The sequence below is a fragment of the Camelus dromedarius genome, chromosome 1, assembly GCF_036321535.1.
Source record: "Camelus dromedarius isolate mCamDro1 chromosome 1, mCamDro1.pat, whole genome shotgun sequence".
NCBI lineage: Eukaryota > Metazoa > Chordata > Mammalia > Artiodactyla > Camelidae > Camelus > Camelus dromedarius.
This window is the reverse complement of record NC_087436.1, coordinates 9,197,313-9,206,806: the sequence shown is the minus strand read 5'-3', so window position 1 is coordinate 9,206,806 and position 9,494 is coordinate 9,197,313. Positions and strand designations below refer to the sequence as shown.

General features: G+C 37.2%; 1 protein-coding gene across 3 annotated transcripts in view; it reads left to right on the top strand.

Moving 5' to 3' along the window:
- Positions 1 to 3,378: 3,378 nt before the first annotated feature.
- Positions 3,379 to 9,494, top strand: part of FSTL5 (follistatin like 5) — a 663,480-nt gene continuing 657,364 nt past the window's right edge. For all 3 annotated transcript variants that reach the window (XM_064487260.1, XM_064487220.1, XM_010986860.3), the window contains exon 1: positions 3,379 to 3,795. The gene's annotated coding sequence lies outside the window, so the exon portion shown is untranslated. The remainder of the gene's footprint in view (positions 3,796 to 9,494) is intronic.

Below are 9,494 nucleotides of genomic sequence, written 5' to 3'. Positions count from 1 at the left end.
ACTACAAATACATTAGTATAATTATCATTTGCAAAGGCGCTTGTAAAATTTGATGACGCAACAGGAGCCCAAAAATGGAGAACTGAAAAGCAGTATGATTAAAAGGTAAAGCCTTCATACAAGTATAGATGTGTACTCACAAGACAAAAACACAGCGCACTTTATAATGTCTGTCTATTACATTTTAATGTGTTTGTGTAAATTACCTGAATTAAAACCCGTCAGTACATGTTGGTTATTCAGCCTTAAAAATATTTTCCTTGAGTATCCTTACTTAATATTTCAGTCATCTTTCCAGTGACATTTACGACTAAAAAGCCATCCAGTCCCTCCCTGCATGCCTGGCATCTTACTGTTGTTCTGCAGTTACTTTCAATATCCTACACAGTAATTACATGTGTGACTATGTGGGAATATTGTAATATTGCTTATGAAAAATACGTGACTACTTTAATAGACCCACTCTGTCCTCTTTGAGTTTCATTCTGAGTAGGTAAAATGTACTCTCTGACCTCTTAACTTAACTCATCCCTGGTTCTAGTCACTCTGCCCTTTCCACGTCTCCCAAACTAACTACTCTAAGGTACCATTTTCACAGTCTTAACAACAGATGCCAATTTTTCCCACCTAAGGGGAAAGCTCTTAAGATATCAAATTCCAATATAAAAATTTCTAAAGTTTTTGAATTCTTGTTTTAATGTAATTGTATTGAAGTGTAGTCAGTTGACAATGCTGTGTCAGTTTCTGGTGTACAGCACAACACTTCAATCCTACATAAACATACGTATATTCGTTTCCATACTCTTTTTCACCATAAGTTTGAATTCTAATGTAGACTCACAAGATGGCAGGTACGTAACGGACTTTAGTGACAACTTAGTACAAGATCCACATTTTACGAATGATGAGAGTGATGAGAGAATAATTTGCTTTTGGTTACATAGCCAATTAGCAGAGAACAAAACCTAGACTCCCCTAGGAAGGTGCTGTCTTCCCATTACTTTTCTGTATGCATGCATCTGCATGCATGTATGCCCAAATAGTTCTATTTTGTTTTCTTTTTTTCTTTTTTCTTTTCTCCTTTCTTTTGTCCTCCCTCTTTTAGAGACAATGAGAAATTATTCTGCTTTTTCTTTCCATACTTGAGACACGGTTTTGTTTTCCAGTTTCATTCCCTTAGGCTTTTGAATAATATTATGCCTGCCTTAATTGAATTCATAACCCCCGACAGTATGATCACTGGAGTGAAGTGAGAGATAGTGTCTATTAAACAACATGACCACAGGCTTTGGTGGAATCATGTAAGAATTTTTATAATGCACTCTCTATATTTCTATAGTGAACTTTTCGGTCTTCTCTGACATTTTGGCAGGTTGGTATGAAGCAGACCAAAATATGTCATGTGACATTTCCAAAGAAACAAAACACATGTGCTTTGATCAGCCTAAAAACAAGACTATTCTGCTGGCTCTGTTGTAATTGCAATTGTGGAATGACCATCTGCTCCCACATGTTGTTGTTCACGCCCTCCTCTGATGTCAGAAACCATTATTAAAAGCACTTTGGTATTGAGGGACTTTTAGAATATGTGTGTGTGTGTGTATGTGAAGATTTAGTAAGCAGTGCAGAAAGGCATGACATGTCATTTATATATTTACATAAAATCAAGAGTTGTCAGAGGGAGATTGAACATTGCAGATTACCTGGAATGCAAGCATTGTGGTCTAGATGTGTCAGAGGGATATTCCTAGGAAACTGGGAAAGAAACTGACATATTTGGGAATAAAACTGAAAAGAAAGGTTCATGTGGATGCAAATTAGTAAAAAGAAAGCCCTCAGAAGCAAAAATACTGTATTTTTGCCTTCAATTTTGCTCTTGTGTAAGTAACTACTAAGAAGGCATTGGATATATATGTGCACAAAATAAGTATGCTTCTTCAAATAATTTCTGAAACATGGCAGAAAAATCAAATTTATGAATTATTTTTCCAGATAGGATTATAAACAAGTGAATTCATTTCACCAGAGTCCCTGAAAACACTCATGAGTAAACTCAACCCAAAATTATTTTAAACTTCAGGACTATGACGACATGTATCAGGATGTGTGCATTTTGATTGTAAACAACGTGTTGAATGCTATGAGATTTCTTGAATAAACAACGTTTTCATGAAAAATAATGTATCAAACTTAAGATGGTTTAGGCTGGACTTGCCATGTCTTTGTACAACTATATCCTGATGGCTAATAGCTGTTGGGGGGAAATGTGGATAGACTGTGAATAATGACCCTGTAGGATGATTGATCATTTCAGTTCACTGGAAGTGTTTACAAGTTTAAGCAGTCAGGAATCTGGCATCGCAGCCCCCTTTCTCTTGCCATCAAGAACCTTAGATAGAGCCTCATGGGGACAAGAAACATCACATACACAAGAGAATTGCTAAAGGTTCTGAAATGCTTCCAGCATACCCCATCTTTCATAAAAAAATTGATATATTGGACATAATGAATACGGCATAACCTTCAGAATGTTGGCAGTGGAAGTTGGATTTGAAAACTCTCACTCTTTTTTTTTCTTTAATTTAATTATGTATTTAACCCTGGAATCTCCAAACCCATTTAACTTAATAACGTATTTAATCCTGAGAATGAGAGGGAGGATTCTGCAGATTTTATGGGAACACACGAAGTCTGATACGTGCTATGCAGCACTCATAAAAAAGAAAGAAAGAAAAAACATTCATTGTGTTTACGAAAGATAAGTATTGCAAGCTTTCACATTTTCTCCCAGTGCTCAAAGCTTTTTTTTTTTTTTTTTTTTCCCCCTCCAGAACAAGTTTCTGCTGCAGCGACTCCCTCTAGCAGCTCCGTGAACCGCGGAAAGGGAACGGAACATCAAAACACATCCTTTCCAGTAAACAAATGGCCGGGAGAAGGAGGGAAGTTTGGCCAGGAAGATCAGACAGATCTTTTGGTTTGTTTTTCTTGGAGTGGTTGCAAGGACTCCTCCTGTCCCCCATCCCTGTCCCGCTCCACCGGCCCCCAGCCTGCCCTCTGTGCCCCGCGGGCCCCTCCGCGCGTCTCCCTGCGGGAGCGGCCAGCTGAGGTCTCCGGAACGCACAGAGCGGCGTCCCAGCGAAAGCGAAGCTCCGTTCAGCTTCCTCAGGGCGGGCGGTGATGGATCGTGACGTCCAGCGACGCCCACGCCGACCCTAAGCCCGGACTCGGCCGCCTGCGCGGCCCCAGCCGACCCCGGCAGGAGCCCCGTCCAGGGGGCGGCCCGCGCCTCCCGGGGGGAGCCGTATGCAAAATCGTTACGTCAGGCAGCGGGGCGGGGCGAGCCCGGGTTGAGTGGCAGCCGCCCCTGCTCGGGGAGGAGGCGCGAGAATCAGCCTGGTTCAGTGACTGAGACTAACCGGAGGTGCGAGCAGCGGGTGCTGTCCACTGCGCTCTCGGTGCTGAACCCGGGACCGGCTCCTCCCGCACCTCGAGGCAACGCCCTCTTCCACCTTCTGCGCCCTGCGGGACCCTCGTCACCAGCTGGACCCTATCAACTTGATAAAGGAGTGTGGTATCGGACGTGGGAGAGAGTCCTCTGTTTGCCACCTGGGCGCCCATTCAGGCGTGACTTCGGGGATTTCTATAGTTTTAGACCAAACTATTTCCACCTTTTCCCAGCAAAGACCATCTTTTGGTTTTTTTAATTTTTAAAAATTATTATTATTATTACTGTGATTTACATACCCACACCGTTTAAGATTCTTTCCGGGAGACTTTTTTGACTGTTGAAATAAGGTAAGAAAAAGAATGTTATTATATATATACATTTTTCACAGATGGGGGAGCAATACAGACTGCCATACAAAAATTTAAGAGCAAGTTATGATTATTTTTATAATTTGAAATGGGACAGTTGGCAATGATTGCAACAATTATTTTAATAATGACTGTTCTCATTACTATTATGAGAATGTCTGTTGGTGATTATTCACTGAATTCTAGAGGGGAAGTTGAGGGCTTTGTTTTGTGTGTGTGTGTGTGTGTGTATGTGTGTGTATGTGAAGTTTATGTCATCATGTTACATCTTGCTTATAAATATAAATTTTGTAGAGCAACACTTCTAGCACGGCTCAAAGAACAGGAACCATTCCAGGCAAGTCCTCAAATATGTTGGTAAATTATATTAAATAAATCAACCAACAAGTTGTTTAAAACAAATGCAACATTAAAAAAATATGTGAGTGGACTAATCTCTGATAATCGGTATTAGTTCTGGTATCTAAATCATAGGCTGCAAAGTGCAAATCTTCCTTAACATTATTTTGGAGGGGAGGTGGTAGGGCTAGGAGCATTTATACCATGCTGGGTTCATTTAGATGTGTTGTTATGCAGTAGATCCAAATAGAACTTGTGAAACTCAGTCTCTGAGAATTCTATACCCCAAGGTCATGTGTATTTCCAAGTTGGGGGCTGTTTGTTCTGCTACTGACTTGTGACTGTCATCCCCTCCTCACCCCCTCAGGTTAGAGGTGGATGTAAATGGGAAACTCTGATTTAATAACACAATATTACCTTGTATTATAGTCGCTACTGCTGTTGGTAATTGAATGGAACTGGGAAGCGTGGGCTGAGAAAATGTCTCGCTATTTCAGCAATGTTTAACCTCTTGCATGCTTAACAGAGCTTTTCTCTACTTAGGCGATTTTCTTTTGAAGCTATGTTCCTTTTGTCAATTGGCAGTGCGTTTTGAATGTGTCTGGAGACAGAATTCAGTGCAGAAAACCCCTGAACAGTACTTCCCATAGTGAACAATTATTAAATGATAGAAGTTAGCTGGTGCTCTGTGCATTTCTATGACTACCCATGACTTTATTGATAGGCACGATGGTTTGCCTGGTAAATGTTGCGTCCTTTCATTTATGTCATTTAGTGACATTAGATTAAGTGTAATTGATGGCTAGGAAGACATGGGGGGAGGTTCCTTTACACTCAGAAGAGTTCAGGTTTCAACTAGATGTCCTTTACTAACAGGACTGGGTAAAATATAAGCTATTTCAGACAATAAATACCATTCAGCTGACTAGGGCTATATTTTTCAGCAACTAAAAAAGTACACTAAGTTAAGTTTAAATATTTGTATATTTTTAATTATCATGAAAATGCTTACTCCAGTTGTATCACACAAGGATGAACTTTAGATTTAGAGTTTCGTATTTAAAATAATTCCTTTGGGTAGAGGTCTTTTTATTTTATTTATAGCCCAGCCCTACATAGGAGTGATTGTTACGAGAAATGGATATTACTGCAAACACTGGAGGTCAAATGTAAATCCTCTTTAGCTGTCCTCATGTTTTACCCTGAGCAGATGTGCTTTGTAGGATTCCTGTCAGTCGTGTTATTGTACATAAATTAGTGATGCACATTTTTAAGGACTAAGCAGGTAGAAAAGCAAAGTAGGATATATGAAAGCTTATGCCAGTGTCTCTTAATTGTTTATAGAATTATTCTTTTCTTCTGTACATTTTGAAATTTTCTCTTTAAAACTAATTATATTGGTCTAAATACTCAGACTGTTGAATTTCAAACAGAATTATGGCTTTTAAATTTTTCAGCTTTATTTTGTTATTTGTTATATTGAAACATAAACATATATTTTAACTTTGTAACTTACTTTAAAAATAGTAACATATATAACCACTATATTCACCCAAATGAGTATCTCATTGACTTCCTTTTCCATGAAGTTTTCTAAAATGTATGTATTTGTTTGGGTAGAAACAGTAAAGCTTGAACTACCAATTTTCAGAATTCTTTTAGATGAAGTTTAGAGTTGTCACAATGAAATGGTGAAACACTGAAAACCAAAATCAAAATATGTTATTGGCAATAGTGAAACCAGTAAGGTGGGCTCCATGAGATTGCAAACTTAAAATACTAGTAGCATTTTACCCTGATTTTTTTTTACCCATGAACTTTTATGTATTAGTTCTGAAGTAAGGTAAAATTAGGTGACCATAGTAAGTCCAAAATTAGAACATTGAAGATAGTATTTGGATACAGAATGTAATTCTAACTGTAAACAACTAAAATTGCCAACTTTGAAGACATCTATTGAAGATATTCACATGTAGTGATCCTTCATTAATTCTTTGTTCCACAAAGAAATGACTGTGTTTTGGAGTTATTACTTGTCCATGTGAAATTCAAGTGGGTATTCAATACCACTGCAACAGACAGCTTGCTATATCATTCGTTCATTTCACTTCATCAGCACTGCAAATATATAAAGCACTTCTTACTTCAAGATGATAAACTTTCATAAAGCATATAGACAAATTATTGAAATAATTTAATGGCACGACATGTTCAAATTGTCTTTCTTGTTTCTCAGTTTCTTAAAGCACATTGATCTAGTTAAAAATTTCAAAATGATATTGCTGGATAGATGTCATCTTTTTCTTACAAATAAGATTAATAACTATATATGTTTGATTGGAATTTAAGATAAAGTTGAAACAATTTAAATTTGATGTTATCAAGGCTACATATTGCTTTTTTTTCTGTTTATTAACATGTACAGCAGAAAAATCAAGAAAGTAATAATAAACCTGAAATATGCTAAAAAGTTTTAGCAACTTGACTTTTTTAAAGTAACTAACTTTTAAAATCATATTTAATAGTTTATTGAGAATTTTCTTTGAATGATGGCCATCTTTTTATGTTTGATGCTCATTTATCCATGAAAACAAAAGACGTTGAATGATATGTTCCTACCAACCCTTCATATTTGCTCCAAGTCAACATACTATTGCTAGTATTTTTAAAAATTATTTACTATGTTATAAAGTTCAAAAGACTCTTGTGAACTAATAGGCTAGAAAAATACTCCCTATTGTTAACATCATCATAAAAGGCATGTGACCAATTATTCTCCACAAAACAGACTTAACCACCTTCTGCTTCAGCATCTCCAGTGTCCTCTGGGCATAGTCTACTTAAGGTGAGCTGTAGGGTGCCTTGTGGAAAATCACAATTTTCTCATTAAATTGGTCACCAGACAACAAAACAATTGGTCCCTTTGTGCTTTAAGCACCCTGGTATCAAAGAAGCTAATATTGCTATCACAGATGAGACAGTGTTTTTGATCAATTCAGAATTCTAATGAGTCTTAATATGGATTTTTTGAAAGAGCAAGAGTTAAACAGTAGTATAATGTTACTATAAGGCATGTGTCTGTGGGTGTGTGCATGTATATGTATGTATGTACACATACAAATATGTATATATGCATATATTAGCTATCTATCTTCATATATAATCATATATATAATTTTTGGTAAATTCTACTCTGCCATAAACATGCGATGGGAATGATCTGGAACATGGAAGCTCAAGAAATTCTACTTACTATAAAAGTAACTTACATGCTAAGCTATAATACAAAATGTAATTTTCAGTGGCAAAGGTGTTTTCCAATTATTGTCATGTTGCATTTAGGCTGGTATGCCTAAGCACACACCAGTTTTTGTTTTCTTGCCATGAAAATGTCATTCAGAAGCTCTCATGCTGATCAGCAAGGGAAGGGACAATTGGAAACGAAAATTTGCCAGGAATAAGAAATGGAACAAATGTGTACCTATGAAGAGATTATAGTACTACACTGATTGTACAAACGTATGAGTAATGATGGATAATTTGGAAGTTATTATCCTAAAAGAGACACGTAAGGTTTACTTCTTATATATCTTCTGGTAATAAGCCAGGTACTTCTGAGGAACAGAGCCCAGATATTCCTGCACCTAAAATATTTTTGTTATTTGTGTATCAGTGTTTTCACACATTGATGTGGTAAAATGTGGGAAGAAGAGCAGCTTAACTCCAAACTTTCTTGCTTTAAAGCCCAGTAATTGATACTAATTTAATGTGGTTTTGGGTATCGAATTATGCAAATCTCTAAAGCCAAGTAGTTGCTTAGTGAGTTCATTTCCATGTCAATACAGAGAATATTATTCCAGCTCATAACTGGTTCATGGCACTGCTAACAATTCCAAAGCACAGTGCAAAAGACTTGAAAAATCCTTCTTGCATTGAGTTTTATTTAAATATATTCTTTTTAATTGACAGTTAAGAGAAAGTTACTTTAGCGATATATTTTCCCTGTGTAAGTAGCACCAAGGTACCAATTAAAATATAAATACAGCAGCAATTAAGACACGCAAGCCTGAACTGTGTTCCCCAAAGACGATGATGAAATGGAAATAATTTGCCGTCCCTGGTTGGACCAATTCCACCAAACACATTAGATAGTGTTTTAAGGACCACTAAGACCTTAGCTTTTCTAGTTTCTAAAACCTTCAAAGTTAAGGTTCTCACACACATGAAGTGACCAATACCCCCACACCCTTTGTGATTATGTGCCCACCTTTTCAAAGACACAGGAGTTGTTAAGGCCCTGGTGTCAACCTGACTCTGGACTACCTCATCTAGGGTTAAGGAAGTGGTTTCATTTATCTTCCCAAAGAAACAGGGCCAGCGAGCTGCTCCTAGTACAGGCTTTTGCTGTCTCATAATGGATTACCTGTTGATATCCGAGCATATGGTCTGTGGGCGTGGATTTGCCTACACAGGAAGACGAAAAATACAGAAAGATGATCTTCAAAGTACTAATATGTGTACATATATATTTTATTCATAGGAGGTCATTTTTTCCATATTAACTCATTTTTACTTTTACATAGCCATGTAAAATTTCTATTACCAATCATTTTAGATATAAGAAAGCAAAAACTTGGATCAAAGCTTTCCACCTCTCCAGCCCGTGGTCACACAGCTAGGGTTAGGTGGACTAGGCGATGAAGTTGGTTCACTCGTCTTGTATCCACACTGTGAACTTCTGGTCTCTCTGTTTAGATCAAATATTGAAGTGGATGTGTCTTATTTAAAGTCAAGTCTTTATCTATGATCCTTTCTTTGCAAAATGTGAATGCTACTTTTCCCCTCTTGCCCCACGTTTTTTCCCTTAATTATTAAGTTACGTGGAAATGATTTCATGTCATTTATTCTTTACTATACACACTTTTGGATGTACAATACCAGAGGTCTTAAGGACCATTTCCTCTATATTTAATGTTAAAAAGGTGCTACATTATTCAATTTTATAGACTATGTATAATATTAGCAGCAGAAGGTATTCCCCCTTTCAATCTCAAGTAGAATAAGAAGCAATATGATAAAGTGCTCACCCAAGAGCTCCCTTGTTTTTGTTTTATTCTCATAAAGTCCTCCCGGATGCTACATGTGAATACACATACATCTTAAACTGAAGTTCAAGCAATCACCCATTGAAGCAGATCACCACTTGTGTTACCAACTGCAACTCACGTTGAATCTTCAGACTAGTCAGCTGCTAATAGTTCAGTCTATAAACTGAAGTAAAATCATCAGAATACAATGAGTAGTTCGGAAGGACCACACAGAAAGAGGTGATGTGAAGT